General features: G+C 44.5%; 3 non-coding genes across 3 annotated transcripts; 1 reads left to right on the forward strand and 2 right to left on the reverse strand.

Moving 5' to 3' along the window:
• Positions 1-6,037: 6,037 nt before the first annotated feature.
• On the reverse strand, positions 6,038-6,110 carry trnat-ugu (transfer RNA threonine (anticodon UGU)). Its single transcript has one exon. It is a non-coding gene; the product is annotated as a tRNA-Thr (tRNA).
• A 4,355-nt stretch (positions 6,111-10,465) lies between these two features.
• Positions 10,466-10,555, reverse strand: trnar-ucg (transfer RNA arginine (anticodon UCG)). Its single transcript is given in 2 exon segments — positions 10,466-10,501; positions 10,519-10,555. It is a non-coding gene; the product is annotated as a tRNA-Arg (tRNA).
• A 2,154-nt stretch (positions 10,556-12,709) lies between these two features.
• Positions 12,710-12,804, forward strand: trnai-uau (transfer RNA isoleucine (anticodon UAU)). The gene is made up of 2 exons: positions 12,710-12,747; positions 12,769-12,804. It is a non-coding gene; the product is annotated as a tRNA-Ile (tRNA).
• The last annotated feature ends 1,495 nt before the right edge of the window (positions 12,805-14,299 follow it).

Genomic DNA, 14,299 nt, shown 5'->3' on the forward strand with positions numbered 1-14,299 from the left:
AGAATACCTAAACTTTATCGCAACTCTCTGCCTCCTACATCCCAACTAATGTTCAACCCAAGTCAAATGGCTCGCTCCAATTCCGTGCCCTCTCATTTTGGCAAAAATAATTCTTTCCCATTTTATTAAATTCCCGCGAGTTGAATATTAACAATTTCGCTAAATATTCCCTGCAGAAATTGAACACACATTACAGGGCATGTGTTGAGTGCATAGCAAGAAACCCGCGATTTAACTGATAAACAGTGAGAATGCACATATTAACACTGAGCGCCAGATCTGAATCGAACTCATTACCCCGAGGTTCCGGTACCCCCACCACACTCACACACTCTCACAAATACACTGCGTTCATATTTAATACCAAATGAAAATCAGAAAATAGTAATCACGCGCAGTGGAATTAGAGAATGTTCGTATCTTACAGAGCAGGAAGAGACCATTCGGCCCGTCGGGGCCCGCAGTAAATTATGTTCGCTCTCTCTGTTCTCTGTTGCTCTCAGTATAGATTTTCAGTTCACCAATTTGTCTTTTCCTCTCTCTCTATTTTACGGACTGAGTGTGGAAGAGGTTCGGTTTGGCGGCTAATCATTTCGATCAATTATTTGAACATAGTTTATTTTGATTGTAAATTTCTCGGAGACCGAGCGGGAGTTCAGTTGTCATTTTTGTGAAAGATTTATTTCGATTTCGGAAGCTGAAGGGGCAACTTGGTAAATGAAGAGATAATCAATTAAATGAACAACATCCACAAAGTGAAAGCAAGAGACAGAATGAAGTAAAGGCTTTAATGAACACTGTTCCGGGTTTTGGATCATTTGGTGATCGTGGTCTCATAAAAAAAGCACCTGATTTCGCTCTTTATCGTGATGTCATCACAAGATTGCAGGTTCCAGTCCTGCTCTGGTCGGTTTTCGCACTGGTTGATAACGTGTTCTACATGGGCCGGAACTGTTTTACATCCGACCATTTCTAAAAGTCCCAGAAGAGACTTGACGTAAATACACACATTCCTTGTCTTCCTGACTGTGGGATTTCAACATTGTCGATCTGGGTGCACGGGCAGGACATGTTGTACCGGTGACTTAATTTCCACGGTTTGGATTCAGAAAGAAGGAAATAAAACGGCTTTTGGAAGCTACCGGTGCATCTAGGTGGCCGAAATCTTGAGGTGATGCTGATCTACTGCGCTCTGACCTGTGATATAACTCGTTCCACGGACATTCCCCACAATTAATTCTCCTTCTGGATTAATTCGAATATGATGATGATGAGGATTATTATCGTTATTTTCATTATATTCGTTACTGTGTATAATTTTCCCCATTTCCTTGCACAATGTATTTAATTTGTGAGGATCTATTTTGCATTGTTATTTGCCAATGCTGCATTTCTGCCTGTCCCTTTGTCTGCACGTGCTGTATTCTCAACAGCACATTTCAAATACAAGGGAATTGGAATGTCGAATGAAAACTCTTTCTCTAACATTAGTATTAGAGCTGAACGCAGGAATTGTAAGGGTCTGCTGCCCCTCAATTTCTCTGCCCGTCCAGTAAACCGGGTACATTGAGGAGGCGGTTTGTAGATCGAGACCAGCTTTTGTCACGGGCACTGATTTTCCATGAAATCTGGAATTCTCTCCTCGAAAAGGTTGTGGTCACTCCATGAAATGAAAATATCAGCACTGAGATCGAGAGATTTTTGTTGGTTCAGGTTATCAGAGGGTGTCGAGAACAGACGGGTAAATGGAGCTGAGGTACAGATCAGCGAGGAACTAGTTGAATGATGGAACAGGCTCGAGCAGATGAATCGCTTCCATTTGTTCCTAAGGAGAGATCAGCCAAGATCCAATTGAATGGCTGAACGGACTCGAGGGGCTGAATGGCCTCCTCCTGTGCTGCACCGAATATGATCCTGTGATATCCCCGCGCTCCGGGCTCCTGCCCTCAGAGTGTTTGATGGGAAAGTTTAGAGGCAGCTTTGCTCTGCAACTAACCCGTGCTGTACCTGCCCTGTGACTGTTCCATGGGGCAGTGTCGAGGGAGATTTAGTCTGTAATCTCACTCATGCTGTACCTGCCCTTGGAGTGTTTGATGGGACAGTTTAGAGGCAGCATTACTTTGTATTTAATCCGTACTGTACATGCCCTGTGAATGTTTGGTGGGGCAGTGAAGAGGGAGATTTACTCTGCAATCAAACTGGTGCTGTACCTACCCTGGGTGTGTTTGAAGGGACATTGTTGAGGGAGCTTTACTCTCCATCTAACCCCAGCTTCCCAGTTTTCACCATATCCATCAAACCCAACTAAGTCCTTCTCTCCATGCCTCTCAAACCCACCTTTCAAGCTTCTCACAATATCCCTCAACCCCCATCTCTCAGTCTGCTGTCGAAGCTCTGTAGCTTTTTTCGATGTTTGGCTGATAAAAACGTGCCGTGTAAAACCCCATGGAAAATCTATGGGAAGTGAAAATCTACCGAAAGTCTTGACTGGTCGGTTCAGCACTCAGCAAAATTATCCTTGCTGCTTTTAGCTCTGTGACGCAATGGATAGCGCATTGGTACGTCATTGTGAGTAAATGAAGCGGTTTTAAAGGTTCTGGGTTCGATTCCCACTGGCGTTGTATTTTAGATAAAGGCTTCATAGTAATGATACTGAAGGGTGGGACCTTGTAATAAAAACCCAAGCTGTTCACTGATGTCCATCATGGAAGGTAAACAGCCAGCCAGACGCTTCCTGTTTTAAGAACATGAGAAATAGGAGCAGGAGTCGGTCAGACGGCCCCTCGAGCCTGCTCCGTCATTCAATCAGATCATGGCTGATCTTCTACCTCAACTCCACTTTCCCGCCCGATCCCCATATCCCTTGATTCTCCTAGAGTACAAAAATATTTCTATGTCAGCCTTGAATATATTCAATGCCTCAGCATCCACAGCCCTCTGGGGTAAAGAATTCCAAATTTCACAACCCTCTGCGTGAACAAATTCCTCCTCATCACAGTCTTGAATGACCGACCACTTGTCCTGCGACTATGCCCCTGGTTCTATTCCATCTAACTAGGGGAAACAATCTCTCAGCACCTAACCTGTCAAACCCCCTCATAATCTTTTATGTTTCAATGAGATCACCTCTCATTTTTCTAAACTTCAGAGAGTATAGGCCCATTCTACTTAACCTCTCTTTATAGGACAACCCTCTCATCCCATGAATTAATCTAGTCAACCTGCGTTGCACTGTCTCCAAGGCAAGTATATCCTTCCTTAGATAAGGAGAGCAAAACTGTTCGCAGTACTGCAGGAGAGGTCTCACCAAAGCCCTCACAACTGCAATAACACTTCCTTACTCTTGTCCTCCAACCCCCTTGCAATAAAGGCCAACATGCCATTTGCTTTCCGAATTGCTTGCTGTGCCCACGTAATAATTTTTTTGACCTAGGTCACCCAAGTCTCTCTGAAGACCAACGTTTAATAGATTCTCAACATTGAAACAATATTCTGTTCTTCTATTCTGACTGCCAAAGTGAATAACTTCACATTTCTCCACGTTATACTCTATCTGCCACCTTCTTGCCCACTCAGTATCTTTTTATAGCCCTTTGCAGATTCTTTGTCTCCTCCTCCAAACTTGCTTTGCCGCCGAGCTTTGTATCGTCAGCAAAGGTGGATGCAGTACACTCGTTCCCTTTATCTAATTCATTAATATAGATTGTAAATAACTTGGGCCCAAGCACCGATCCTTGCGACACCTCACTAATTACAGACTGCCAACCTGAGAATGACCCGTTATCCTTGCTCTCTGCTTTCTCTCCGTTAACCAATCTTCAACCATGCTAATATATATTACCACCAACCCCATGCGCCCTTACCAAATGGAACAACCTTTTATGTTGGAACTTATCGAATGCCTTTTGAAAATCCATGTAAACTACAGCCACTGGTTCCCCTTGATCTACCCTGCTGGCTACATCCTCAAACAACTCCAATAAATTTGTCAAACAAGGGGCTCCAGTCCCACTCGACTTTCTTGATACTTAATTCCCTCTGATCTGGATTGCCGAATCGCTCTCAAGGAGGAGGCTGATCTCCAGCTCAGGGGATTCATAGAGAAGAAATGAAAACATGGCCAGATCAAAGTGAATCTGCTGGACTCCCATTCCAATCTCTGCACTCAGTCCCCATTCAGTCTCACTGCCCGTCTGGACATTATAATCTCCAGGCAGTAAAGATCACCTCACCGTATTGAAACACCTCTTGATGAAACTCTTTGAACAGGATCTAGTGTCCGTGGAAGCCTCACTCACACTGAAATCCCCCAGGATGATGTGACACTTCAGCCAGTTCCTTTGTCTGAACACAGAGACGGATGGAGTGCGGGCGGGGTCGCAACAAGTGAGGAAACCACGTTCGATACAGACAGAGAGGGAGAGAAACGGGATAAATTAGAAAATGATAAGTCAGTGTAATTAAACTGAGTTTTAAGTCCTGAGAAGTATCGGCGGAAGGGAAGAGTCATGGAACGAGGAAAAGCTATATAAACTAAACGGTACAATTCTAATAGGGGTGCAGGAACAGGGAGATCTGCGGGTCTATGTACACAAATCATTGAAAATGGTAGGGCAGGTTGAGAAAGCGGTTAAGAAAGCATACGGGAACCTGGGCTTCATGAATAGATGCATAGAGTTCAAAAGCAAGGAGGTTATGATGAACCTTTATAAAGCAGTGGTTGAGCCACAACTAGAGTATTGTTTCTAGTTCTGGGCACCGCACATTCGGAAGGATGTGAAGGCCTTACAGAGGTTGCAGAAGAGATTTACTGCAATGATTCCAGGGATGAGGGACTTCAGTTCCGTGCATAGACTGGAGAAGCTGGGGTTGTTCACCATTGAGCCAAAATTTTGGAGGAGATTTGATCGAGGTATTCAACGTCATGAAGGGTATGGACAGAGTAGATAGAGATAAACTGTTCCCATTGGCGGAGGGGTCAAGTACCAGAGTGCATAGATTTAAGGTCATGGGCAAATGAACCAAAGGCGACATGAGAAAAAAGTTTTTGACACAGCGATGGTTGTGATCTGGAATGCAGTGCCTGTGGGGGTGGTGGAGGCAGATTCACTCGTGGCTTTCAAAAGCGAATTGGATCAGTACTTGAAGGGAGAAAAATTGCAGAGCTTCGAGTAGAGAGCGGGGAAATGGGATTAGCTGGATTGCTCTTGCAAAGAGCCGGCACGGACTCGACGGGCCGAATGTACTCTTTCTGTGCTGGAACCATTCTATGACTCCATAATTCTAAGAGTGTTGTAGATAAGAACATACTGGAGAGCGCTGGCTCCGAATCTGCGGTTAATTCACTCCCTGCAGTTTGAAACACTCCGTTTTTCTTATATTGAGAAGAATCTTGTTGCTGGAACTGAAAAACCAATTTGAAATTTCACTTCCTGTCCGGTCACGAGAATCAGGGGATGAAACTTTTGAAATTGTCGAATGTTTTCCTGTTGAAGTGAAGTGAACCGTGTAAATCCGGTTAAACCGGCGCGTCTGAATCCCCTTAGATTTAGAATCCAGCTCTTCAATCCCTTCGCTAAAACAGCTCTGGTTTAAGAATTAAAGTCGTTGACCAGAAGCGGTCCCGCGGTGTTGGTCTGTGTTTAATCTCCACCATGAATGTTTAGCTCTACCCTAGAATCAGTTTGTCCAACGTCCTCAGACAAAGATTCGTTCCCTCCTGTCGACTTGATTGGGGAAAATACAGAATATCAGCGAACAGCTGAATTTTTATTCCGCAATTGATTGATATTATTTAATCGAAATATAAAGGAGCAGGGGGCACTTTAACCTCACGGAGATGATTCGTTGCAATTGTAAACTCGTGGATGGGAATCTCTGGAACTAATTTAACTCGGCAGTCAACACAGAGAGGCTGGGAAGCAAAAACCAAGGCCTTCTGGAGGCTGCCAATGAGGAGAAGGAAAGATTGTTCTTGCTGCTCTCTGAAGCACAACGGGTGGAAAATGGGAGCAAAGAAGCTAACAACCTGAGCTTAAAGCACCGCTGGGATTTGAACCCGGGATCTCCTGTTTACAAGACAGGTGGTTTAACCACTGAGCCACGGCGCTCACATTCGTGCCAACCTTTCCCAACGTTATGGTATTGATACCTTTGTCAAGCGACTTTGTTGAGCCTTCCCCTTCAGTGCGTCTGCGTAATAACCTCAATCTTTTGTTCAACGGTCTCAGCCTGAGAAACCATGGATGTCAGTCATGACCTTCTCTTCCTTATCCCCTGTCAGTACATCTTATATCTAGTCCTATTCATCCTGATTTATTCCCACACTCTCTCCACACTATCTGGTCTCACCCTATTGCATTTCTGATCTCTTCCCACGAAATGTTGATGAGTACTGTGTGTGATACACCCGGCCCTGACCTCCTCCTGTGGGTGACCTCCGACAACTGCTGCACAATAGTTTAACGTGTGTTTGTTTTACATTATGAAATGTGTATTCGCGCTAGTCTACCCGGTGTACTCTATTCTCACACAAACGGCAATTTTGCTTCAGATCATTTCAATTTTAGAAAGTCTTACTGGATAAGACAAGTTGGACATTCAAAATTTGGTGAAAAGACGTTGATATTGTTTACTTGAAATAATTAGTGTACAACTCGATGATGCTGTACATCGGAATAGAAAGCGAGATTGAATGAACAGGAACCGTCTGAAAGGATGGCTGATCGGCTGTGGGTGGCAGCGAAGTTTCACATTGCTGCATGGTCAATTGCCAGCGTTTCGGTGAACTTCGGGTCTTATTTTCACTTTGAGGTTTTCAATGATTGATAAATGAGAAGTCCGGAGATCGAATCCCAGTTAAGTCCCACTACGCTTCCATTTTAAGTGAAAAATCACCAATTGGCGTCTCAGATTTTTTCATAGCTGCAGACGGCAGGAACGTCTTTTTCCAAGAAAGATGGCAGTGATGGATAGAAGGAAGGAAGATGGGAGGGAGCAGAAATAAACTCGACTGAAAAGGAACAAAAGACTGAGCCTGAGAGTGAGATGGCAGGAGAGAAGCTGAGAGGCTGAAGTCTGTGACTTTTCTCAGTCACTTCTTGCTGCCTCATAATTTATTTACCTTCATTGTCCAATCGTAATTGGCTGCGGCACGATTAATGGTGTAAATACAGCGAATTGGCGATCGCCGTTGACGGCAACAGTGGGCTGAGCGACGAAAACAACTTTTATCGTTCAATCGAGCCTTTCGGAGGAGCGGCGGAAATGTTCCAGAAATTATGGGCAAATCACAAATTCCCGTATCTCACTTTCTGCAACATTTACCTATCGATAATGGCGCACGCTGTGAATTCATCATTGTGGCTCGAGGTCCCAGCAATTGCAGGATTAGAATGATAATGAAATAATTCTGGTCCGATAACAGTGAGACCTTGTTCCGCTCCGGGTTCCAAGAGCCTTTCTCTGTCCCTGCTCTGTCCACTTATCCCAGTTATCCACAAAGAAAATGAGACCGGTCCAGTATTGTAAAAAACTGGTGAAAGAGAAAATCTGTCTTCTTCACCCGGAGAGAACAAGCGTCGAACAGGGAACCAAAGCAAATGGCGGCAGAGCACAGGCCTGGAGATCTCAGTGAATCAGCCGTCGGTGATTTTAACCTCCCGATCAGGTCAATAAACACCAGACAGTTGTTTCTATCTCTCTGCCTGGTGCTGAATCCAGATATAAAAGATAGTTCCTGAGGCAATTGCTGAAAGCAGAGGGAAAACAATCAGGGAGAAAACAGTGTCGGCGAACGAGACCAGACCGGGATCCTGAGCCACACGGGCTGGATCCAATCACTGAGCAGCTCATCGCTTCAACCACCTTCGCGCTTCCCCCTCGGATCAGTTTCACCGAAACCGCTTCCTGTTTCTGGGTCAAATTCAATCTGATCGAGCGGATCAAACATAAAAATCGAACTCATATTTCTCCAGGAGCGCAGTGAGCAAGATGTGGTTCCAGATCCTATTCCTGATTCTTCGAACACTAATCCCTGACTCGCCTGCACGGGGTGCAAAGATAATTCTGATTGAACAGCAAAAACTGACGGTTTTCAATAAAGACCCGAGGACCAGATTTACTGCAGCGCTCACTGAAACCTGTGGGGAAAGACCGTGGGATTTCAAGGATTCCTCAAAATATTAAGGTACCTGATTTCAGTGAACACTCGGGAATGTGCTCCCAATATTTCTGAGTGACTTGGATGAAGGAATAGAGAGTTGTATATCCAAGTTTGCAAATGACAGTAAGATCGGAGGCACAGTTACCTGTGTGGGTGGGATCAGGAAGTTACAAAGGGACAGAGACAGATTAAGTGACTCGTAAAACTGTGTTAAATGGAGTTTAATGTGGGGAAGTGTGAGGTAATTCACTTTGGATCCAATCAATCGGAAAATGTTCTCAATGTCGAGAGATTAGGAACAGTGGAGGAGCAAAGGGATTTGTGTGTCCATGCACACAAATCACTAAAAACGATTGGACAATAAAAAATGGTAATCAAAAAGGTTTAAGGGATGTTGACCTTTATCTTAAGGGGACTGGAATATAAAGAGGAGGAAGTTATGCTTCAGTTGCATGGAGCCTTGGTCAGACGATAAAACGATTCGGAAGAGTAGATACAGAGAAGTTATTTCCTCCGGTGATGGGGATGGGGCGGGACATAAAATCAGAGCTCGGATTTTCACGGTGAAATCAGGAAGCACTTTATTACGTTGCACATACAGACGGCAATGTCGTTTCTTACCTCATACATTCTGCAAAGTCTTACTTGATAATGAATGTCACGCATTGAAAACGATTTTGGCAAAGAAGGCCTGATCGCGTCGTCTTGAAATAGATAGTGTTCAACATGGACTTGGATGGACAGGGCAGAATTTCAAAGTGTGCAGATGACACGAAACTCGGCAATGTGATAAACAATTAAAAGGATAGTAACAGACTTCAGGACGATATAGGCAGAGTGATGAAATGGCCAGACGCATGGCAGATCGAATTTAACGCAAAGAAGTGTGAAGTGATAAGTTTTGGCCTGAAGAATGAGGAGAGACAATATAAATCGAATGGTACAATTTTAAATCGGGTGCAGGAACATCGAGATATGGAGATCTATGTAAATAAATCTTTGAATGTGGCAGGACAAGTTGAGAAGGCTGTTAAATCAGCATATGGGATCATTGGCTTAGAGCCATAGAGTACAAAAGAAAGGAAGTTATGCTCAACCTTTATAAAACACTGGTTAGGCCTCAGCTGAAATATTGTATTCAATTATTGGCACCACACTCTCGGAAGGATATCAAGGCTTTAGAGAGGGTGCAGCAGATAATTACAAGAATGCTGATTTAAACCCAGTCTCCTGATCCAAACAGTGAATGGTCTTTTGGAGACACCGAGGGAGAACAGGAACAGAGAAGGAAACAAACTGCGGACTGGATTCCAATTGCGCTCGGGAGGTTATTGTTAACTAAAGACACCGTGGAATGGGTTAAACAGAAGAATTGTTGGGGATTTAAATGTTCTGGATTTAAACCCAGACTTTCTCCCATGTTCCCAAATAGCGATCGAATAATCGGGAGATGGTGAAATGCAGGAGATTCAGGAGGGACCGAAGTCCTTCAATCTCTGCAGCAGTTACTGGGAACCGAGCCATGGGTGGGATTCTAGTTCAAAACGGGAGACTCTTAACAATGAGAGAGATCGTGGACTCAAATCTGGACCCGACCTCCCACCAAATTTAATTTTTCGTCATGAAGAGCGGGCGGAGGAATTAAATTTAACAGAAAAAAATGTACAGACTTGGTGCAAATCTAATAACTGGACAGGTTCAAGATTGTTAAAAAGTTTTGAAATTCGATTTCATCCTGATGGATAAAGTTAACCCTTTATGTTCCAGCTCCCTTTTCATTTGCTTTTCCCGTTAATCTTTCATTCGCTGTAAACCCCAGAGGCAGCAAGGAAGGACAGAAAGGTTTATCTCCGATCCGTCCTCTCCACTCGACCATTATCTCATTACAGCAGGTGTAAAATTCCAATTGTCCCTCTCCATTTAAACAAAATATAAACAATCCATGGACATAGACTTAAAACACCGGTTTCGAATTGATGGTAATATCATTCAAGACCATTTTAATTGTACAAAACTTACGTAGGGCCGCAACAAAATTTCAATACAATAACGACACGGATGGGATTCCGACCCACACGGACAGAGCAGAATGGATTATTCGACCATTTCTGAATCCAAACAATAGAAACAAAGTCAATTTTACACTATGTCCTGCCCGAGCACCCAGACCGACAATGTTGAATGTGTCGGGCCAACTTCTGTCAGCAAAGGAATTTATGGATTCCGTTCAATGAGGTCAGTCACTGTTCGAAACGGCCCGGTGTCAAACAGTAACGGCGCACGTTGGAAGGAATGTAAAAATGACCGCGGCAGGACTCGAACCTGCAATCTTCTGATAACATCGACGATTAATACCGAAGTCAGACGCCTTATCCATTAGGCTACGCGGCCGCTACTGCAAAGTTTCAGCAAAAGATCTTAAACCAGGGGCAGGGGTGGTTAAGACTCTGCTTGGATCTTTCACTGACTTTCACTTTGTTGATGTTGTTCATTTATTGTTTTCTTTCTTGGAGCAAGTTGGCTCTACTGTTTCCGACTAATCAGGAAACTGAGAACTGAACTCCCGCTGGGTCTCCGAGAAACCTACAATCAGAATAAACAATGTTCAAATCTTTGATCAAAGTGTTTAGCCTCCAAATCGAATCTCTTTCGCACTCAGCCTGCAAAATAGAGAGATGGGAAATAAAATAACAAGACAAATCGATTAACTAAAAATGTACACGGAGAACAACACCGAGCGGAGAATGTGAACAGAATTTAATATCCAAGCCCGACGGGCCGAGTGGTCTCATCTCGTCCTGTAAAATACGAACAATCCCCAATTCTGCTGGGTGCGATTATTATATTCTGATTTTCTGTGTTTGGTAAATATAAACGCGGACGGGGTCCCGCACCACGGGGTAAACGGGTCAGATCCAGACCTGGCGCTCAGTGTTAATGTTAATATTGAGCACGGGATTCTATCCGTGTAATAATAAAATCGCGCGTTTCTTGCCATATATTCGACACATCCCCTTGCTGTGTGTTTAATCAGGGCAGGGAATGTTTTGCTGTTTTCGTGATAATCATTTTTCAGGGAATTAGTAAACTCGTCTCGAAACATGAGATTTCCAGTTTCTATTTCGTTGAATGGAGTTGAGGTGCAGATCAGCGATGAGCTGCTGTGACTCCGCCGCGCCGGTTTAACCGGAATTAGACGTTTCAGTGAAGTGAAGTGAACCGTCTCAATCCGGTTTATTTCTTTATTTATAACATTGTTTATTTTGAGTGACAGATTTTTCTAAAACTCTTTGAGAGTTCAGTTGTCAGTTTTCTGATCAGTTGGAATCTGAAGAAAAGAAAAATAAGGAAAGAAAAACATTACAAAGGTCAAAACTCGAACTGATACAATCACCTTGTCTCCGTCTTAAAAGGTGATTCGTTCTCCCCGGAGACCAGTTCAATATTTATCCCTTCAGCCACATCAATATAATGCATTGTTTGGTCATGAATCTGAGTTGGTACCAGGCCTGGAGAGGGCATGCGCCAAGGGTCTCTGTTGCCGTTGGGAGACCATGGTGCAATATTTGGATAGATGGAGGAACATCCAATAACCGCAGAGTGAGGGGTGATGGAGGGGGTGGGAAAGAGGCCCTCCAGACATACATCCAAAGGCAGCGGGAGGCAGCGGGAGCGGAAGTCGATGCCAGGCGCACAGGAGAATGGACTTGGATGCAGTGCGGGAAGAAGTTCAATGCTCTTACATGAGTCGTTAAGGCGAGTGAGGTCAGCTCTCAAATGGCCTCGCCTACCAACTGCACCACGCAATACACCCCCCATCCCCCACATACCAACAAACTCTTTCCATCGGTACTCAACTCTTCTAACCAGAGGCTTCCTTTCACCCTTACACATGACCACTGTTGTGAGCCGCCCACCCACATATCACAGGTCATACACACTGGCAGCTATCAAAGCATGACAGGCACATCACATAGACACACGTCCCGTTTTCTTGCAGGAGAAGGTGGCGCATATCAGCAAGTGGCAGTGGCATTTAGCCAGTCGAGCCTGTTCCGCCATTCAATTAGTTCATGGTGAACCTGCGACTTAACTCCATATACCCGCCTTTTCCACATATCCCTCCATACACTTCGTTCACAGAAATCTATTAATCTCAGATTTAACATTCACAAGTGAGCTTGCATCAACGACGGTCAGCAGAAGAGCGTTCAAAACGTCTCCCATCCTTTGCGTGCAGAATCCGAGGTTCAGTGGACGCAACACACCTGGAGAAAAGAAAATGTCTCAAGATGTTGTGCAGATTGAAGCTGAATATGAATTGATCCCAATTCAGCGATTTCATGAATGCAGAATGAAAATGCTCCTGCATTGGGCAGTAATGGAACGCTCGCTTCCTGTGTGGCAGGCAAGAATTCGACCAACAAAACATCCATGGTCGAACTGACGTTGGCTGCATTTGTCCAATTGGAAACATGGTGGAAAGAACATAGAGACTCACAGGCCGGAAATGAGAGTGTTTGATGAGACTGTGAGTCATACGTGGCTCCAGTGGCGCAATCGGTCAGCGCGCGGTATTTATATGATAATATCAGGCTTGAGAAATGTCGAGGTTGTGCGTTCGAGCCTCACCTGGAGCAGTTTGAACTTTTGCTTCTGAATATTTCCACCTGAGTTCAAGGCACAGCTGGTCTGTTCCTTGAAGCATCTCCTTCTTCGTGTTCTCATGTGTGCACTTGGTGTCCTCTGGCCCGCCGCATTGCAAAGCAGATGTGAGTTTAGATGTTAATCGGCAGGAGAGGGGGCGATTGGCGACAGCGTGAAATGACAAAGGAGGCGGCACGAGATCTTTAAATCTGAAGAACCGAACACACAATTCTTCTCTTCGTGAAACAAACATTCTTCTGTTTGAAGTGTCGTGTAGGAATATGGGGATCGGGCGGGAAAATCGATTCGAGGTCGAAGATCAGCCATGATCTTATTGAATGGTGGAGCAGGTTCGAGGGGCCGTAAGGCCGACTCCTGCTCCTATTTCTTATGTTCTTATATAACAGCTGACCCGCTTTTCGTTGCTTGGCTGTTTGTTTTCCAATATCCACCCCCCCCCGCCCCCACCCCCCGCCCCCGCCACCCCCGCCTATTGCTTGATCCAGTTTGTTGTTCCAACTTTCACATTCAACTTGTTTCACTTCCTGGTCATGTGATAAAAATAGCGGAGTGCAGAAGGTTCAGAGCCCGCAGGAAGACAAACATTGGAAGGAATGAAAGCAGCGATTTTGCTTCGCCACCAATGACGAAATGCTCACTTTTTCCTTTTTTTTCGTTGTTTTCTCTTGGAGCAAACCTTTGGGAAAGTGAAGCGAACTTCAGTGACTGGAAAATCACCAGGGGTTCTTGCTCACAAGATGAAATTGGAGACATCGGCATCTGAGAGGCTGAAAGGGTTCACATTGTTCCCGAGATTCGGTAAGAGGCAGCACGGATTGATTTGTAACGCTGAATGTCTCTGCATTCTACCGCCCACGGAGATGATGCTGGAAGTGTCTGCAAGGAGTGGGTGGCGGTTAAAAGGTATCTAATTGATTGGAACAAAGAAATCAGATCAGCCCAACTAAACTCAGTGTTCACCATCCAATTGACAAGCTACAGATAACTGCACCGATCCAAACACTTCCAGATAATTATGGAAGAGACTTACCTGAAGCAGTTTAGACATTTAGCAATATCTGTACAAAGAAGGGACCGGTGGTGTGAACGGGCAATCAGTGGTCTTTCTAACTGATAATCTACTGTCCAAATGTTTCTGGTAAAAATGTTGATCAGAGAAGAACAAAGCCCTTTTCCGAGAATGCTCACCAAAGTTCAACATATTGACAACAAATCACAGTCATCGTCTCTCCGGCAGTTGTTGTTCCGCTGGAAAGGCAGAACTTGCCAACTGTTGTAAAACTAACAACCTGAGTCGGGACTTAAATCCTCGATCCTAAGTTCACTACTTCGCTTAAAATTCTGATGCTCTGCCGACTGAACTATCCAGGGTCGCTATTCGTGAGTTTGCATCATACAGATTCATGGTCGGTCTCTGAATTTTCCATTGTGGGCGTCGAACTCGGGTGAGGGTCCGTTTTATAAAAT

This window comes from Heptranchias perlo, unplaced genomic scaffold (genome assembly GCF_035084215.1).
Source record: "Heptranchias perlo isolate sHepPer1 unplaced genomic scaffold, sHepPer1.hap1 HAP1_SCAFFOLD_54, whole genome shotgun sequence".
Classification (NCBI taxonomy): Eukaryota; Metazoa; Chordata; class Chondrichthyes; order Hexanchiformes; family Hexanchidae; genus Heptranchias; species Heptranchias perlo.